The sequence below is a fragment of the Procambarus clarkii genome, chromosome 28 (assembly GCF_040958095.1).
Source record: "Procambarus clarkii isolate CNS0578487 chromosome 28, FALCON_Pclarkii_2.0, whole genome shotgun sequence".
Classification (NCBI taxonomy): Eukaryota; Metazoa; Arthropoda; class Malacostraca; order Decapoda; family Cambaridae; genus Procambarus; species Procambarus clarkii.
In genome coordinates, this window is record NC_091177.1 from 7,606,250 (window position 1) to 7,617,588 (window position 11,339).

Below are 11,339 nucleotides of genomic sequence, written 5' to 3' on the forward strand. Positions count from 1 at the left end.
CGCCTCTCCGATCCTTGTCTGTGACTCATGTACTCTATGTATGTATTAACCTAAACCAAACACTTTTACAGTGTTACATCATAGCCTGCTTCCTGGGGATGTGTGTGTGTGTTAGTGAGAAATATATGTAGTAGATATAATAGAGGAAAAATAAATTGGTTAGAAAGGCGGGGTCCAAGAGCTAATAGCTTGATAGGAAATGTAGATGTTTATCTCTCAGAATGTTTGGTAATATGTTTATTGTTTGTGATGTGTGTCTATGTATGTATTAACACGATATACTGAACGGGGTGAGAATAGCTTGAGCTACCTCATCCCTTTGTGTGTATTTTACCTCAATAAACTTATTTCAATTTCAATTTCAATAGCTTGATTCTGCAGATACAAATAGTAAACACACACACACACCAGGTCGAAGACTGCTAGGAGTTCATCACAGTTCCTCTGTATGGCATACATTTTGAGGTCTCTCACAATCATGAGTTGTTGGCAGATATGTTGGATTAGTTAACATTCAAGATTATCCATTAGTAAGTTGATTGGGTAAGCACCTGCCACTGACGTCTGCACATTCGCCCACATGTACGAAGGTCCTGTAATTAACGCCTGATTTAAAGAACATCAATTCCATTTCCAGGCGAGAACAGATTTACTGCAACAAACAGCTAACTTCTCAACTTGGTACAGCTGACAGTCTTAGCAAAGTTGTCTCTCTCTCTCTCTCTCCCTGGCAGGCCGGCGGTGACAAACAGCATGACTGGTACATAATAACCACACCTCTATTCTCCGCCCGCTCCAGTTACCTCACAACATAATAGGATTAAGCTCGGACCCCAAACTCCCACCTCTTTATCCTACAGATTTTTGGTGCATTTCCTTGAGCAGGGGTTCCGGGTGGCCGCGCGCCCGTCCGTCAGTGTCACGGCCACACGCCCTCCCACTGTACTCGCAAACATACGCCAGCGGTAACTAATGAAGCAAGCGCGTCCTGTCTCAACCTTCCCTACTGCCGCCTGGCGCTGTCTTCACCTGGAAGGGTGTGTGTGTGTGTGTGTGTGTGTGTGTGTGTGTGTGTGTGTGTGTGTGTGTGTGTGTGTGTAGGGGAACGGGAGGGTAGGGGGGTTGGGAATGGTGACATGTATAGTGGGTGATGGTGTTGGGAATAGTGACGTGTGATGTAGTGGTGCTGGGAATAATGAAGTACGTCAAGATGGTCCATAAAGATGACAGACTGGTTGAAGCGGGTGGCGACGTTGACGCTAGTGATGATAACTTGGCTACACTGTTTATGCCGAAGACGTCCCCACTGAGAGCCTGGCCAAATCCCCTTTCACCGGCCCAGGGCGAAGCTCCTGGATCACTAGACGGACACTACAGCGCCTCTGAATAAGATGATGTGATAATCCGTGTCTTTGTCGCACAAGTTAATAAGAGAATACCAGGACGAGTGTTGTACCCTGGAAAGAGCATTACTTTGGAGGGCTCTAATTGTATTGATTGACTACTACCTTTAGGGTTCAGTTTATATGAAAGCTGAAGACCTGTCCACTTTGGCTGATCGTTACAGCGGCGGGTATGTTTCTTGCAGGGTTGCCGTTCGATCCCCAATGATCCAAATAGCTGGGCAGCGTTCCTTTACTCTGTAATCGTATTCCAGGTCCTTGTCCTCACATCCTTGCTCCTTATCCTCATAACCTACCTCCTTCACATATACCAGCTCATTCTCCTCATATCCCAGCTCCTCATATCCCAGCTCTTCATATCCCTCCCAAATGCTACACAGTCGTACAGGATTAAAGCATTCTCTTGATAATCACCTTACTTTCCAACCTTCCAAATTATTCCTTGATCAGGTTCTGAGGAATTGTAGCGTGTAGCCTACTGCAGCGTAGCGTGTAGCCTACTGCAGCGTAGCGTGTAGCCTACTGCAGCGTAGCGTGTAGCCTACTGCAGCGTAGCGTGTAGCCTACTGCAGCGTAGCGTGTAGCCTACTGCAGCGTAGCGTGTAGCCTACTGCAGCGTAGCGTGTAGCCTACTGCAGCGTAGCGTGTAGCCTACTGCAGCGTAGCGTGTAGCCTACTGCAGCGTAGCGTGTAGCCTACTGCAGCATGTAGCCTACTGCAGCGTAGCGTGTAGCCTACTGCAGCGTAGCGTGTAGCCTACTGCAGCGTAGCGTGTAGCCTACTGCAGCGTGTAGCCTACTGCAGCGTAGCGTGTAGCCTACAGCAGCGTGTAGCCTACTGCAGCGTGTAGCCTACTGCAGCGTAGCGTGTAGCCTACTGCAGCGTGTAGCCTACTGCAGCGTGTAGCCTACTGCAGCGTAGCGTGTAGCCTACTGCAGCGTGTAGCCTACTGCAGCGTGTAGCCTACTGCAGCGTGTAGCCTACTGCAGCGTAGCGTGTAGCCTACAGCAGCGTGTAGCCTACTGCAGCGTGTAGCCTACTGCAGCGTAGCGTGTAGCCTACAGCAGCGTGTAGCCTACTGCAGCGTGTAGCCTACTGCAGCGTAGCGTGTAGCCTACTGCAGCGTGTAGCCTACTGCAGCGTAGCGTGTAGCCTACTGCAGCGTGTAGCCTACTGCAGCGTGTAGCCTACAGCAGCGTGTAGCCTACTGCAGCGTGTAGCCTACTGCAGCGTAGCGTGCAGCCTACTGCAGCGTAGCGTGTAGCCTACTGCAGCGTGTAGCCTACTGCAGCGTAGCGTGTAGCCTACTCCAGCGTGTAGCCTACTGCAGCGTGTAGCCTACTGCAGCGTAGCGTGCAGCCTACTGCAGCGTAGCGTGCAGCCTACTGCAGCGTAGCGTGTAGCCTACTGCAGCGTGTAGCCTACTGCAGCGTAGCGTGTAGCCTACTGCAGCGTGTAGCCTACTGCAGCGTGTAGCCTACTGCAGCGTAGCGTGCAGCCTACTGCAGCGTAGCGTGTAGCCTACTGCAGCGTGTGGCCTACTGCAGCGTAGCGTGTAGCCTACTGCAGCGTGTAGCCTACTGCAGCGTGTAGCCTACAGCAGCGTGTAGCCTACTGCAGCGTGTAGCCTACTGCAGCGTGTAGCCTACTGCAGCGTGTAGCCTACTGCAGCGTGTAGCCTACTGCAGCGTGTAGCCTACTGCAGCGTGTAGCCTACTGCAGCGTGTAGCCTACTGCAGCGTGTAGCCTACTGCAGCGTGTAGCCTACTGCAGCGTGTAGCCTACTGCAGCGTGCAGCCTACTGCAGCGTGTAGCCTACTGCATCGTGTAGCCTACTGCAGCGTGTAGCCTACTGTAGCGTGTAGCCTACAGCAGCGTGTAGCCTACTGCAGCGTGTAGCCTACTGCAGCTTGTAGCCTACTGCAGCTTGTAGCCTACTGCAAAGTGTAGCCTACTGCAGCGTGCACTCTAGGGCGCTCGTGTCCAAGCTGTACCATAAGACTACGCATGCGCACATTTAACGACTTCCCTGAGAAGCAGCGATGACGTCTCGGATGTCTAATCCATCGTGTAGGCTCAAAGCAACATCGTTACATCACGCCGTCTTGCGCACAAAGGTAATAATACAGTCGTGTATCTGAATTGCATTGAAATTACATACTAAGTGGCCGTATTACGTGTAAAAGCTTAATTCAGCAAAATTCTCCCTTGTAACCAGGTGGGGTATTAGCATACATAATGACTCAACTAGCCAGAGGGGAGAACGAGGATGAGGGAAGGGGGGGAGAGGAGAGGAGAGGAAAAGGGAGATGGGAGAACTGAAATAGGTGGGATTGAGGGAACAGGAAAGAAGGGGAACTAGGAAAGAGACAAAAAAAAGGGAGGGTGGAAAGGGGTGAAGGAAAGGAAAGAGGAAGAGCGATGAAAAAAGAGTAATAAGGAAAAAATGGAAGATGAAGAAGAAAGAGAAAGGGAATACTGGAAGGAGAAAGAAGATTGGAAAGGGAGAGAGAGACAGAAGAAAGCGGTTCCGTGGTCTAGTGCTGTACGAATTAGACTCACCTCCTGTAAGTCCCGGATTTGAATCCCTGCCAGGACAGAATCAAATAAGCAGGCGTTTCCTTTCACCTGATGGTTCTATTCACCTAGCAGCAACAAAGCAACGTGGAGCTAGGCAGTTGTCGTGGGTTGCATAAAGGGGCAGGTCAGTAGTTGGCCTCGTAGTCAGGTATATACACGGCACACACATGATACACACTCACGTTGCAACCCGCTGTCACATATGCACTTATTAATAAGCCAAATATTGACTATAAGCAAGTGCGAGAACGGGTTGCACTCGCCCCGTGTCCAAACCCAGGGAGGATTGACTTGGAACTGTTTCCCCACCAGTAATTGGGGACGTGGGTGTAAGACCAATTAGCGGGCGCCTGCTAAACGAACTATGGCGTTCAGTTCCTAAACCCATTATGTGTGTCTGTAACCCTTTCCACCATCGCCCACGGGATGGGTATGGGGTGCATGAGAAAGGAGAAATTGAATTGGGTCGCCTTCCTGTGAAAACTTGTAGGAGTTAGACTTACCCATGAGCTATGGGAAGAGAAAGCTCTCAGCCTGCTGACAGGAGACAGAAGGCGTCTGTGTACGGAGCCTGGCGGCCGAGCGGACAGCACGCTGCCCTTATGATCCTGTGGTCCTGGGTTCGATCCCAGGCGCCGGCGAGAAACAATGGGCAGAGTTTCTTTCACCCTATGCCCCTGTTACCTAGCAGTAAAATAGGTACCTGGGTGTTAGTCAGCTGTCACGGGCTGCTTCCTGGGGGGTGGAGGCCTGGTCGAGGACCGGGCCGCGGGGACACTAAAAAGCCCCGAAATCATCTCAAGATAACCTCAAGATAAGAACCCTGTCCCCACCTGTTTGTAACAGAAGAAAAAAAATGAAAAGTGGTAGACGAAGTGGGAAGTGAGAGAGGAAGAGAGGGAAGGGAAGGGAGAGAGAGAGGGAGAGGGAAGGGGAATGCAAGGGTGCAGGCAAGGTAATATATCGAAACTCTTCATTTGCCTAAAATTTCATTTGGTGTGTAGCAACGATATATTACTCGATCTAGTCTTTAATTGTGTTTTTTTGTCTGTTTATTTTTAAACTTGCCATTCGCTGACAAAATGTGTTCATCACCAGATGCAAATTTTTCTCCTGTCTTATCATTCTGCAACGCCCCCTTCAGTCTTTCCCCTTTATAATTCTTTATTTCTCCCTCACCCATTTCCTAATCGCTTCTTCTTTCTCCCTTCGTCTCTCTCTCTTCCCCTATTTTGTATTTCTCGTCCAGCCTTCATCTCCTCCCTTTTCTCTAATATCTACGCCTTTTTTTGTAATCTCTCTCCCACTTTCTTTTATTTGGTTTCTTTCCACTCTGCCTTAATCACATCCCTTCCACTTTCTTTCTCATTCCTTTGAGCACCCTTCCCTCCCATCTCCAGGTCCTTCTCACCTACATTTTATTCTTACCATTTTCTCTCCTTACCAGCTCCTACATTTTCTCCCTTCTCGTCCCATTTACACCTCTTTCAATTACCTTCATATATATATTCCACCTCTTTTCCTGAAAGTCCAATATGTATTCCCTCCTTTATGTCTCCCCCCCATTCTTACTTTCCAGTTCTCGCGTTTTCTCCGGTCTCTCTCTCTCTCTCTCTCTCTCTCTCTCTCTCTCTCTCTCTCTCTCTCTCTCTCTCTCTCTCTCTCTCTCTCTCCCCTCCACGTGCGTCGGCGCTGTGACTGGGTAGGCGGCAATTCGTGGAAGGTGACTAGGCTCCCGTGGTGAGGCTACCTCGTCTGCCACGCCAAGGGGTCAGGATTTTTTTTTTTTTTTGAAGGAGGGGGAGAGGGGGGTGTATTTCAGGTCATGGGTCATTATTCTCCTCACTGCCAGGCTGTGTTTTGGTTATGGAAGTCATGTCATGAGATCGTAGGCTTTATCCATAGAACATGGGCAGTGGTTTGCCTTTCCATCTTCCTTTCTCCCTCCCTCTTTCTCTCACATTTTCCCTCTCTTTTCTTCTTTCTCTCGTTTTCACCACCTCTCTCTCTCTCTCTCTCTCTCTCTTTCTCTTACTCTCTTATCCTCTTAGTATATTAAGGCTACTCAAAAAGTATTGGCCAGGGAGAAAGTGAACCTTTGTGACGAGATCTAAAGAGATCATTTTTATTCTTATAATTGTTAAGCATTTTTTCTCCGGAATGATAATATTGAACGTCTTGGGATTGCTTTTCGCGAGATGAGTTAGGGAAATTGTGGCGAGCATCTTTAGGAATAATTTCTTGTTTTACATCTTAACATCTTTACACTCGGGCAGGTCCTTAATCCTAATTTTCCCAGAAATACGACCCGCCAAATCGTTTAACAACCAGGTACCCATTCACAACTGGGTGAACAGAGGCTACAGAAAAGGATTGGCGCCCAGTCAGTCCTCCCCGGCCAGGATACGAACACAGGCCAAAGTGAAGAAAGTAGAACAGTGCAAACAGGAACTAGCAGGTCCATTGTTCATCACAATGAAATGTGTGAAGTAAAACATGTGTATGGGGCAAGTAACAAAGTCAGTAGACTAACAGATGTTGTCACAGCTCGTATAAGACTTGGCTACAAGTATCTCTGGCAATTCGGCTTGTATAGGGATCTAGATGAAGTAAAGTGTAAAGTGTGTGGACAAAGACAGGGACACATACTCGAACACTATACCTGGTTGATACCTGGTTGATGGGGTTCTGGGAGTTCTTCTACTCCCCAAGCCCGGCCCGAGGCCAGGCTCGACTTGTGAGAGTTTGTGAGAGTGACTATATCTTGGATTGTTGTAAAATTGAGCCTTTTAGAGATAAATCTAAGCTCACTCTGTATGATATGGCAACCAATCTTATTACCATGGATAAATTACTTGAAATCCTTGCACTGTATCTAAATTTCGCTTCCAGTAGATAAACGACATATGAGATTAAGAAACAAGTAGTGTATTGTGAAGACTAATAATAAACAGAAGCTACCCTATGACTATCTCCATTGGTCAAACTATTATGTATTAGCGATAAGACCTACCATTAATGTATGATGACTTACTGTAAATATGTAGCTCTTGTAATAGCACTTTCTCTGTAACTAGCTGACATTGTAACTATAAGGTGTGAAGGATAGATGAAATTGTTTATGTAATAATCTAAGATGAGGTCTGATAAAGACCTTTTGTGCCCTCTGTAATGCTGTTTTGCGCTACCGCTCACAGATCTCCAACTCCCAGGTACTTATTTACTGCCAGGTGAATAGGGAAAATCGGGATGAAAGAAACTCAACCTATTTATTTCCGCCTCCGCCAGGAACCGAACCCGGGCCATTAGTGCTACAACCCTAAGCGCTGTGCACTCAGCCGGGAGGCCCCATGTGTGCGTGCGTGCGTGCGTGCGTGCGAGCCGTCGCCATACCAACAAGTCCAAGGGGGATGAGCCAATGATATCAATGGTCATTTTATTGAAGGCTATTTTAATTAAGAGAAAGAGAAGATATTAGTATATCAATGGTCCAAAATAGTGCCATTTTATAATGGTCTCTGATAAATAAATAACACACAAAAATAATCACTTCTCAGTAGGTTATACAATTGTAAATTCATTAAATATATCATCTAGAATCACCAACCAATGATTCATTAAATTTTGTTAGCTGAGGTAACTCTCTCAAACCATTTTTTTTTTATTAAGAAGCTTAGGTATACACAGGAAAATGCTGCTGTCCTATTCTATAGGATTACTGAGTGCAGATAAAAAAATAGCTATAAGTTCATCTAATATCCCCATCCCACAGACGGCTAGTTATACATGGAATCAAGAGAGAACATGAAATGCGAGGCTGATCTATTAGATTGCACTAGCAAAACCTGGATGTAAACATGTTTACTGGGTGAAGTAAACTTGCTCTACCAGCCTCAATAATTCCAGTATAGGAATATTGCACAAACAATACGAATAAAAGATCACTGAATTGTAGAGACCAAATATTAATAAACTTAAATATAACTAGAGAATAATCCGTGGCAGCCGCCAAATTGCAAATCAATACTCTCAAAATCTTAGCAGATACGCTGTACTTGGGCACAAGTTGACTTCTTGTTGCTGGGGGCCACGATGGCAGTGGTCCCGGATGTGCCCCTGGTGTTCCCTTGAAGGGTTAAGCACAAAGCCGTACGGCGATATTATCGTCTCTTTGCGGCAAAGAAACACACTGACAGGGAGATGTTTGGGGGAGCCCCGGGAGTCCAACATGGAGGCAAGCGCCGGCTCATCAGCCCACACAGAGAACACGCGGGTAGCTCAACAAAGTCGGGGCAAAAAAGCGATGGCCCCTCCTAAACTTGTATCCAAATTGGCAAATATGCATAAACCTCTTCCAGTGACCAACAGAGTAGGCGGCCCACCACGCCGTGAGGGCACGTCAGGAGCCCACAAAGGCACTCCTCGGGCATGCCGGCGCCGGACACCGTCTCCCCGCCCGAAGAACCAGCCAAAAAACAACAATTTATCTACTTTCCGTGTGACCCTCAGGTGGTAAGTGCGCGAGGCATCGTAATAGTCTAGACCGTTGAATATGGGTGCCTGAAGACAATATCGAGACGTAATGGGTAAAATCGCTTCATGTTTTCCTAAGGGCACTCCCACCACCCCCCTCACCCAGAGACCACCAATGTTTACATCGTGGTGGCATTCCTTGCCATCACTCGCTGGCACCTTCGTCTCCTCATACGTGTAATGTTCCTACACCAAGACTATACCAATGCACAAACCACTGTCGTCTTTACCTTCGGATGTACTTCAAGAACTTACAATTCCAGCGAGTAAAGTCCCAATGGGCGTGAACGCCTCCGCCTCTCTCTGGAAGACCTAAACCCTTCACCGGTATGAGCATTATGCCCTCATAATGACGTCACACACCTCGTGCACACCATATATAACACACATTTTATCTCTTATTACACACAGAAATCTGAGCCTGCATCAAATGAACAAATACACAAGGGCAGGGTAGCTCAGTCGATTAAGGCAGCGTCTGGGATGCTCTCGGACGCAGGTTCGAATCCTCGTCACGGCCCTTGTGGATCTGTTCATTTTATCTCTTATCATTCCTTCTTATCTTGAGGTTATCTTGAGATGATTTCGAGGCTTTTTTTTTTAGTGTCCCCGCGGCCCGATCCTCGACCAGGCCTCCACCCCCAGGAAGCAGCCCGTGACAGCTCACTAACACCCAGGTACCTATTTTACTGCTAGGTAACAGGGGCATAGGGTGAAAGAAACTCTGCCCATTGTTTCTCGCCGGCGCCTGGGATCGAACCCAGGACCACAGGATCACAAATCCCGCGTGCTGTCCGCTCGGCCGACCGGCTCCCATTGTGATGGCTAGACATCAAGACTCATCTTCATCTCTTCCTTCCTTCCTTTCTTGACAATTTTCGAGTCACGGTTAACGACAACAGTCGGCTGTAACCTTTCTAAATTAAACGGGGTCATGTTTTTGTTGTTAAATGCTTAAAATGTAAATGTTATTGTTTAAGATTCAGCTGCTGGGAACAAAAAGTGCCAAGCAGCACGGGATATGGTGAGCCCGTAGTGGACTTACCCGACGCAGGAGCGGGGGCTGTAATGCTGTAAAAATGTAGACAATTCCGAGTTAAAGAGAGCTGGCATCATTCCTGCATGTCAAGTCGTCGCTGGAGTGAGTTCCATTTCACCTGACTAATAATTTTAATTTAATACAAAATAATAATTTTGGATTAATAATTTACTCACAGGATGGGTAAAAAGGCTCTTCAATGAACTAATTAAACTAAAAACCGGATTTTCCCGCCTGGTTTACCGGTAGCCTCATCCATGTAGCATCCCGGATTTTCCCGCCTGGTTTACCGGTAGCCTCATCCATGTAGCATCTAATGGCTGGATGCCGCGTCGTGCCTCTGATTCGCTAACTCTGCTTAAAATGTATTTTACAATTTAAATTACTTTTTAAATTAACTTTCCCCGAGTTTAATTATAGAATTTGTTTCTGCTACTAGTGATGACGTCACTGGGAAATGTGAGGTACGGAACAAAGATAAACAAACAGGCGTTAATATGATGCTCGGCCGCCAGTGTTCGGCGTCCGTCACACACCTCCTGTAATGTTGTTGTTGGTATAGATTCAGCTACTCGGAACAAGCTCCAAGTAGCACGGGCTATGGTGAGCCCGTAACTTACCTGGCGCAGGAGCTGGGCAAGTAGCACGGGCTATGGTGAGCCCGTAACTTACCTGGCGCAGGAGCTGGGCAAGTAGCACGGGCTATGGTGAGCCCGTAACTTACCTGGCGCAGGAGCAGGGCAAGTAGCACGGGCTATGGTGAGCCCGTAACTTACCTTGCACAGGAGCGGGGCAAGTAGCACGGGCTATGGTGAGCCCGTAACTTACCTTGCACAGGAGCGGGGCAAGTAGCACGGGCTATGGTGAGCCCGTAACTTACCTTGCACAGGAGCGGGGCAAGTAGCACGGGCTATGGTATATATAATAGGAGCCGGTCGGCCGAGCAGACAGCACACTGCACTTGTGATCCTGTGGTCCCGGGTTCGATCCCGGGCGCCGGCGAGAAACAATGGGCAGAGTTTCTTTCACCCTATGCCCCTGTTACCTAGCAGTAAATAGGTACCTGGGTGTTAGCAGTCACGGGCTGCTTCGTGGGGGTGGAGGCCTGGTCGAGGACCGGGCCGCGGGGACACTAAAGCCCCGAAATCATCTCAAGATAACCTCAAGATATGGTGAGCCCGTAGTGGACTTACCTGGCATAGGAGCGGGGCAAGTAGCACGGGCTATGGTGAGCCCGTAGTGGACTTACCTGGCATAGGAGCGGTGCGTGATTCTGCTGTAATGTTTGTCGAGTATTATATTAAATAAAAAATAAATTTGGGTTGTTACTCTTTGGTATGTTTGCCCATCAACTTGGAGTGGTCGGTATTGCGTTCGATTACCGATATTCCAAGTAACTGGGTATCTTTCCTTTACCCCTTCATCACATCCCGGAACTTGTTATATCCTCTGTAATGCTTTTGCGCTACCGCTCACAGGATGAGTATGGGATGCACAATAAACTAGCCGCCTTCGGCGGCAACAATCAAACCTTTACAAGTGGACCAAAACACTCGGATTGGTCGGTACAGCAACGCCCTCGCATCTTGCAGGTTCGATCCCCGATGGTTCTGGTCACCATTCCTTCCCTCCGTTCTATCCCAGCTGCTTATCCTTATATCCCTTCCAAGTGCTATAGTCACACTGGCTTGGCGTTTGACCCTCATAAGTACCATACCGTTACAAAAGTGTTACATAGCCATAACGGCCTCCTGATAAACATTATCTTGGGTACATATATGATG